The sequence below is a fragment of the Pseudophryne corroboree genome, chromosome 11 (genome assembly GCF_028390025.1).
Source record: "Pseudophryne corroboree isolate aPseCor3 chromosome 11, aPseCor3.hap2, whole genome shotgun sequence".
NCBI lineage: Eukaryota > Metazoa > Chordata > Amphibia > Anura > Myobatrachidae > Pseudophryne > Pseudophryne corroboree.
The window spans coordinates 86,288,566-86,297,305 of NC_086454.1; the positions used below are offsets into that span (position 1 = coordinate 86,288,566).

The following is an 8,740-nucleotide window of genomic DNA, read 5'->3' on the forward strand; positions in this document are numbered from 1 at the left end:
CCGGAGGTGGCCCCCCTTTCCGGGCCACCTATCGGGACTGGGAGGAGCCTGTGCGGGCATTGATTCCTGCCGAAGTGGTGTCTGCTACTCATGTCCGGGATTCGGACCGACCCACGCAGGATGGTAAGTTTGATGTGTTATATTTTATTTAAATGTCCTCTAAATGTTGTAAATGTCATTTTTAAAGGGTAAAGGATGCATAAATTGTGTTTCACATATTGCAGGCCTATGCACCCTTAAGGTGTGTTTGTGTTTAGAATGTGCTTTTTTCACCTTGCATTGGCTGTTTGGTAAATTTAATATTGCGCAAAAACATGTGCAATGGCTTTTTTTTTTTTTTAAATATTTTTTTTTTGGCGATATTGCTTGGACATCTGTGTTGTATGCTTATTTTAAAATGAATTTTTGATTTATTTACTTCTGAAAAACGGTGCAATTATTTCAACATTACATTTTTGAAACATTTGCAAGTAGTCAATCTCTGCAATATCTGAGGCATAATTCTTAAATGTAACAGATTTATTGTGTGCAACATCATGTACATTTGGATATACAACACAAAATAATGAAGCTTGAAGCTCTTAATCAGAAATTATTTGTTTATCCAATACCTAATAGATGGTTACAGTACAATAAGGCTTTGCAGTGGTTATTTTTACACAAAGCATGGTAATAATGTTTGGTACACTTTTTCAACAGTCCCACAGACCAGCCGGCCAGACAGGCCTCAGACAAGTCAGGATGAGGCTGGGATTGCAGGTAAGACTTCACTGTAGTCACATATTCTGAAAACACATAGAAGTACAAAATATTAATGTTTATATTTTCACATAGGTTCTGCTTCTGGAAGCCAACCTCCTGTAAGGCGCCCATCACAGGGCTTGGGCCACTTACCCAGGAGGCCAAGTAAGACATGGCGTCTTGGCTCGGAATCTGCGGCTCCATCATCCCCACCCAGGCGACGACTTTCGGCAGTGTCACCCCAGCCACCACTGGCACTATTGGCGAGTTCGCAGAGTGATGAGCCCCGATCCCCTCAGTTATCTGGTGAGTAAAAACAGAAATTAAACACATAGGCAATAATATACACAGTACAGTTAATATGTTGTTAGTTGGTTTTGAGATTACATGTTTTCCAGAACAAGCAATGTGATGTTACGTCTTCAATTGCTAAAGGTGAAAAATTTTATTTTTTTTAAGGTCTTAGTGGATGATCTCGCCAACATCATTTTTAATAAATAACAGACATTTTTAAAAATTTTGCCCACACACGTGCACATTAAAATAAAATAACAATAAAATACCAAAACAAAAACAGCATCCACAACATTATAGTGTTCACACATCTCCCCTGTCCAGTATGTAGATGGCTTACTTGCTCCGCTCCTCTGGACTATCCAGGTAAGTAGTCTATATCGTGGTCAGGGGAGGGAATCGAACACTGTAATGCTGTGGAGGGGAGGTAGTTAGGTGAGGATTATGCAAATTTGTCTATGTGGCCGCCTGTGTTGGTATATATGTTTTTGAACATAAAAAACATTATAAGTTTATAAAATCAACGCCAAAAAGTATAAAAATGGAGTATTATGAATGTAGTAATGTGTAGAAGTAGCCTTTAAACAAATTGACAAATAAACCTTGCATGTTGGCCACCCCATACAGAGCCCAGCTTGATGGCCGACGTGGACCAGCAGGGACAAGACCAACAGGCAACCATCACACTGCAACTTACACCTGTTGACCCAAGCCAGCCAATACAGCTGCAGGATATCCCCCAAGCCTCCATCAGTCCACAACTGGCACAAGCTCCGCCCCCAACCCAAATACCAGATGATTTTTGGGCCAGTTGGACAAGCCAACAGGCCCAAAGCAATGCCAGCCTGACCGCACATACACAACACCTTGCCAGTCTGCCCCATCATCTACCGCGCATTAGTCGCAACTCGGGCAGACTGATTGTACAAGTAGGGCGAATGGCAACCTCAATGGAGCAAATAAGGGCTGACAACAGCCAAATGCTTGCTCATTTATCGCGCATCATAGATGAGCAACAGCGCCATCAGCAGGCACTCGTTCAGCTCATTCAGCACAACCAAGTGGTGAATGAGTCGTTATCCCGGATTGTAGCCAGCCACACTGCAACCAACACTCAACTGATTGCAAGCCTTAATAATTTGAGCAGCAATATTTCATTGATGGGAGCTCACCAAGTAACCTCCAGCTCGGGGACCACGACCCCTATCCAAACGCCAGTAACCTCCCCTGTTCGGCGTTCCTCCAGAGCACGTGCCAGTGAGCCAGCACAAAGCACAGCACCCAGCACACACAAGCGGAAAAAATAACCCCAATGTGATTTGCTAAATAAAAATTTGTATTTGACAAACACACAACTTCCTGTGTCCGTCTCAAACATTGTCGAAGCTGCTCTGTATGTATGTATGTTTTTCATGGGTAATGACTGAAAATGTATTTTTAGCATAAACTAAGTACAATGTACACACCACTATAAACAACAAACAGTAAGTAACAAAACACACAATAGAAAGTAGTGCAAAGTGTTTAGTCAAGGATAATTACAGCCTACTAAAACTGACCTGAAAATAGCGCAGGATCACTTCTTGCCGTACCTGCCTCCCTACACATGTACTCACACTGTCACCAGATGGGTCTAACTCCTCTGCTTGCTGACTGCTTTCTCCCTCATCATGTGCCAGATGTTGGGTTAAACACAGATTATGGAGAAAACAGCAGCAGAACACAATTCTAGTCACCTTTGAGGGACTATACAACAAAAGGCCAGCAGATTTATCCAGACACCGAAACCGTGACTTCAGCACACCAAAACATCTTTCTATCACATTCCGCGTAGCCTTATGTGCATGATTGTAACTGTGTTCAGCAGGAGAATCAGGTTGGGACAATGGAGTAAGGAGCCAAGAGTAGCAGCCGTAACCCCCATCACCTGAAAAACAGATATAGTCCACATTAGTACATATGTTAGATTATTCTTTCACCTAATCAAAACTCGAGTTTGTGGATAAAAGACATACACACAAAACATTTTAAACATACCCAACAGCCAGCCATCAGGCATTTGTCCGTCCTCAAATTTATCGAAGAGCGATGACTGACTGAGGATGAAGGAGTCATGGCAGCCACCAGGGTAACCTGCAACAACACTCATAATTTTTAAGTTTGCATCACAGACCACCTGGACATTAGTTGATTGGGACAGATGTCTATTAGTATATATATATTGGCGGCCCTTAGGTGATCTCAGCTGAACGTGTGTGCAATCTATGGCCCCCAGCACATTGGGCATGCCAGCAAGCTCATAGAAAGCTACCCTGACAGCACTCCACTCCGACTCCTCGGTAGGGAAGCAGATTGAGGCATTAATGTGTGGCTCCAACACATCCAAAACCTGAGTGGACATTAAAGAAGCTAAGGTGAGTGTCATGTTAGGTATTCGCTACAATATTGTGTTGTTTGAACTTACAGAAGCAACACTTAGACATAACCGCCTATGTATTTTTAGACTCACCTGAATCAAATATCTGGAAAAGGTGGGCTGTGAGATACCAATGACGTCGCCTGCCACAGACTGGAAGCTCCCAGTAGCCATAAAGTGTAACACAGCCAGGAGTTTGTGTAGGCCTGAGACAGAGCGAGAGCGTGCTGTCTCAGGGTCTATGCCCAGTTTGACAAGGTCATACAGGTGGAAAATGTTGGTTCTATTTAGGCGGAACATCTGTATGACCCTATCATCGGACAATGCATTTAAGTTTAAACGCCCTCTAAAAAAACGAGGCTGGCGCAGCCTCCGCGGTACCTGGACAACCTGTTGACCATGTTCACTTACCTGGGCCTGATTCCTGGAAGCCTCATGGAGCAGTCTAAGGTATCCCACAGCAAACAAAAAATCATTGCCACACACCACAGCCGCCATTTCAGAGTGAGAGAAGTTCAAAATGTGCCTGGAACACTTTTATAGGGCCAAACATTCAGGTGTGAGTAATGGATAATTGAGTACACATGTAAACACGCTTTTCAAATGCTGGCGCGTTTTTTTTTAGGAAAAAATTACGATTTGTAATTTTTCGCGGCCGCGAATGCATTTTCACGGCAGCAATTACAATTACGAATGGTTAGTAAATGACCGAGATTCATATCTAAACAGGCGTAATTTGACCGATGGTGTATTCATTCGTAATTTTTTACTTGGACTTGCAAAAAATTACGAATGCCCTCATCTCTGCCGTGATTAGTGTTTAGTAAATTACCGAGATGACACTTTGATGAAAAAACGGCATCTCGGTCAAAATCGGGAGCTTAGTAAATTTACCCCTATGTTGTAAATAAATTATTTTCTCTGCTTTCAAGTTCATCATTGCCTCTTATTTGGAATTGTGAAATGCTGGCTTTACTTTTCATATGCCGTGAGCACCTTTGAACCAACATTAGATTTCAGCAGGTGCTGCACAGGAAAAGCGTACACTGATAATGTGTAAGTGCAGTATAAGCGAATAAACTTCTTATCACTGGGTTCAAGGAACTGCATTTTAAACCAGGGAAAAATGATCAAGGAAACATAATTTAAGAACGCTGGATCACAGGCAGTGTTATTTTCATTTTCTGTACTGGCAGAACATAATGATATTTCCATTCATTCTCTTTCAAGGTTAGCATCGCAGAAACTATTATGTTTTGTCTTTCTCTGCAATCCCTAGAAGTCAGGCTTTCTATACAGAATGTGCACACGCTAAACCTGGGAAGCAGGTGATTCTTTTATATCGGGTTTTCTCTACTTTTCGCCAGAATTTCTTTGTGCATTTTAAAGTACTCTTACTGCATTTCAGTGCTTCTAAAACATGTTTCTTGAATTTGTTTCACAGAATGTTCTGGTACATGGAACAATGATGCTTATAAATAGGCAACACCAAGCAGCTAAGATATGATTTTGTAAAGTAGTTTGTTACTTAAACGTTCTTTTAAAGGAAATGCATCACCAAACAGGAGTTTATGTACAAAGCAAAATTGTAAGAAAAGAGTTAACACGCATTTTAGTTGCAAAAAGTGTAAATTGTAAAGTGTGTTGTATTGTGTCTGAAGCACACCTGCAGGTTCTCCTGGAATATCTAGGAGACTCCTGAAGTTTGGGAACCTCTCCACGGCTTCTTAAACAGAGCCCTTAGTAAGTAATTAATCATACAAATTTTTTGTGTTTAGATGTCGTATATTATATCTGGTTGGTGGACTTTTTGGGAAAAAATAAACTTTCCCTCCCTTACTAAGAAATACCAGCGGACATCGCCTATAAGGTGGGCTGTGTTTCTGCGGCAAATAAGTAGAAGATATACAACAGGCTTGGTCAGCAATTGTCACCTCCAAGGGCCTAATTCAGTACAGATCGCAAAAGCGATCCTTACTGCATTTTGGCGATGTTCTTGTTCTGCACATGTGCAGAATGGGTCCTGCAATCTCTTCTCTAAAATTTGAACGCCTCTGCAGAACCTGGGAGCTAATTCAGACCTGATCGCTAGACTGCGTTTTGGTACAGTGGGTGATCAGGTCTAAATTGCGCATGCGTATGCACTGCAATGCACAGGCGCATCGCACGGGTACAAAGCGGATCGCCACTCAGCGATGGGTTTGTGCGAAGGATCCGTTCGCACGGGCGTTCGCAAGGAGATTGACAGGGAGAAGGCGTTGGTGGGTGGCAACTGAGTGTTTTCTGGGAGTGTTTGGAAAAACGAAGGCTTGTCCAAGCATTTGCAGGGCGGATGTCTGACGTCAATTCCGGACCTGAACAGGCTGAAGTGATCGCAGCGGCAGAGTAAGAGGGACATTTACTAAGCAGTTATAAGAGCGGAGAAGTGAGCCAGTGGAGAAGTGGCCCCATCAACCAATCAGCATCTATGTATCACTCTATAGTATACAAATTATAGATGTTACTTCAGTGCTGATTGGTTGCCATGGGCAACTTCTCCACTGGCTCACTTATCTGCTCTTATCACTGCTTAGTAAATGTCCCCCTAAGTCCTGGGCTGTACAGACACTGCACAAAATCTGTTTGTAGAGTTCTGCTACACATGCGTTCGCACACTTGCAGTTAAAATACACTCCCCCTGTAGGTCGGCGACTATCTGACAGCAGCAGTGCAAAAATCTCCTGCTAGCGATCAGGTCTGAATTATGCCCCTGGAGAGGGAGGGACGAGGGCGTCCGGGAAAACGGGGGAGCGTCACCCTTGTTTTCCGGGAGTGGCAAGGCCAAGTATCACGATCCGGGTAACTGGACGCCGTTTCCTGCCTGTTAGGTGTCTCCTGAGGTTGGCTCAGCGAGCCAGGGCCGGGCTATAGCTATGTTTTGGTTACATCTCTTGCTTATGGCCTGCAGCGCTGGTTCAGCGGCCTCCTCAGTGTACTCACTTGCGGTGGTGTGGCGCTCTCAGCCCTGCTGCGACCGTCACCGCCGCGCCTGTGGTTCCCCGCTGGATGTGCGTCCTCTGTGTGCCGCGGTCGCCACCATCATCTCTGTGGCCGCTGTGCGCATCTGGGCTCTTGGAGTTTCTCCTGCTGCGGCCTCCGCCGCCATTACCGTTTGACACATGGGTTCAGAGTGCTTCCTTCCCCTTCAATCACCGTCACTGGGCGCAGCCATTTTGGAATTAGTCACATGATGCTCTTCTCACCTATCCGTAGGGCTGCCGGATCCTGAGCTTAATCGTCAGCCAATCCCTGCTATCCAGCAGGTATAAATATCCTGTCTCTGCACCCAGAGGGTTGTCAGTGCTTCCATTGTCTTTCCAGCGTTCCAGTGTGCAGTTGTCTAAGTTATCTCGGTGGACACACTCTGCAGTATAGCCTGACTTCCTGGTGGTTCCTCTCTGCGGTGCAGCTCCAGTTCTCCTGTGCTGTTGCTCTGTGGTGCAATCTGACTCTGTAGTTCCCGCACCCAGTGCTAGCAGAGTGCTCTACTCCAGCTTCCAACAGCCACTCTCTCGCAGTCCTCTGTTTCCACCATAGCAGTGGAGCATCACTCCAGCTCCTTCTACGATCCCTAGCATCACTGCACATGTCTAGGAGCCCTCTCCAGCCTCCTAAGTTTACATACCCATCAGCCCCTGCAACTGAGGTCACCAGTTACCGACACCAGCCCTCAGTTGTGACACCAAGGACTTACCTTGCCTGCCGTCGCAGATGAACATTGCGACTGATGATTGCGATGTTCATCTGAGGTTGTTTCTCTGTAAGCACTAGTCCTCTGTCACAGCCCAGCAACACCCAATATATGTTTAATAGGCCTTAATTTCAAATACTGTGCGTCTGAGTCAGTACTGTGACTCTGGAGGTCATTCAGATCTGATCGTAGATGTGCTAAATTTAGCACATCTACGATCATTTACTCAGACATGCGGGGGCACGCCGTACCGCATGTCAGTCCCCCCCTGCACAGGTACATAAGCACTGCATGGCGGCGATGCTTTTGTACCTGGCAAGTAGCTCGCCGCGTCACAGCTTCTGCATGTGACATCACGCAGCTGCCGCAGCCCGCCCCCCAATGGATCGGACATGCCTCCGTTGTCCAGACTGTGCCCCACCAATGGCATTCTAACGCCCCCTCCCGCCTCGTGACTGCTTCTGCCTGATCGCTGCCCTGAGAAGCTTTTAGCATCTCACTGGGGTCCCGGGGTGCGCATGCGCTGTGCAGCCACTGCACGTGCGCACTCCACAAGAGGATTCAGACTGTGATCGCTGCCGCTGAAGCGATCCAGTCTTAATTAGCCCCTCTGTGCGCAGACAATTGAGGCACAGTGCAACTTAGATGCATGCAGTAGAATAATATTGCTCCTCTGCATCTATGTTATTATTTTGTCCATTTCCAGTACATATAATACAAAAATGCAGACTATAGTGACACCTGCACACACACACACACACACACACACACACACACACACACACACACACACACACACACACAAAAGCCCAGAAGATCCCATCATAAGGGTGCTAGTAATATGTATAAGATTCCTCAGGATGTCATGTTTTAGTCCTCTGTTGTATTATAGTCTTCTGAGAGGTCATCAATCCTCCATTCTCAGAAACATTGAGTGATCAGTACCCCCACCCAGGACTGGTCATCTGGCACTTCTGGCAGAAGGGCCGATGGGTTGATAGGCTGGTCCGACCACACCACACAGCTTCCCGGCACTCTGCTCAGCCTCCCGCATAGAGGGACCTCGGACACAGGCAACCTTGGGCTGGATGAGCCCCGGGCGTGCTGCAAGGCCAGGCCCCATTGACTTGTGGCATGCCCCCTTAAGCAGTGATCCTACCTCATTTTCATGTGCGTGCGTAAAGTACTGTACCCATGCTGGTAAGAAACTCCAGTCCATTCTAGGGATCGCGCTTGGTATATTTACCATTGTTGGCAAAATGGCAAGTGACCATCAATGGTTGCAAATTACTGTATGCAATGGATGGTCATCGATGGTATCACCAACCGGTTGTCATCCCTGTTCTTTCACTGACTGGCCCAAGGATCAACGAGAACCTGGGGGTGGGGCTTCACCATCGACCATAAACCATTGATTTGGAATCATCATTGGTTGATGACCCTCCATAGTCCGTCCCTGCCCCCACCTATGACAGGGGTCCACACAGTTTTCTGCAAGCTGAACCATGGCAGGTGGGTGTCACAATAGGAAGCAACATTTTAAAATGGTTAAGGGTGCC

At 45.8% G+C, this 8,740-nt stretch overlaps 1 long non-coding RNA gene across 1 annotated transcript; it reads left to right on the top strand.

The window, feature by feature from the left end:
- The first annotated feature begins 916 nt into the window (after window positions 1-916).
- Window positions 917-2,390, top strand: LOC134969959 (uncharacterized). Its single transcript, XR_010189587.1, has 2 exons — window positions 917-1,047; window positions 1,663-2,390. It is a non-coding gene; the product is annotated as an uncharacterized LOC134969959 (long non-coding RNA).
- The last annotated feature ends 6,350 nt before the right edge of the window (window positions 2,391-8,740 follow it).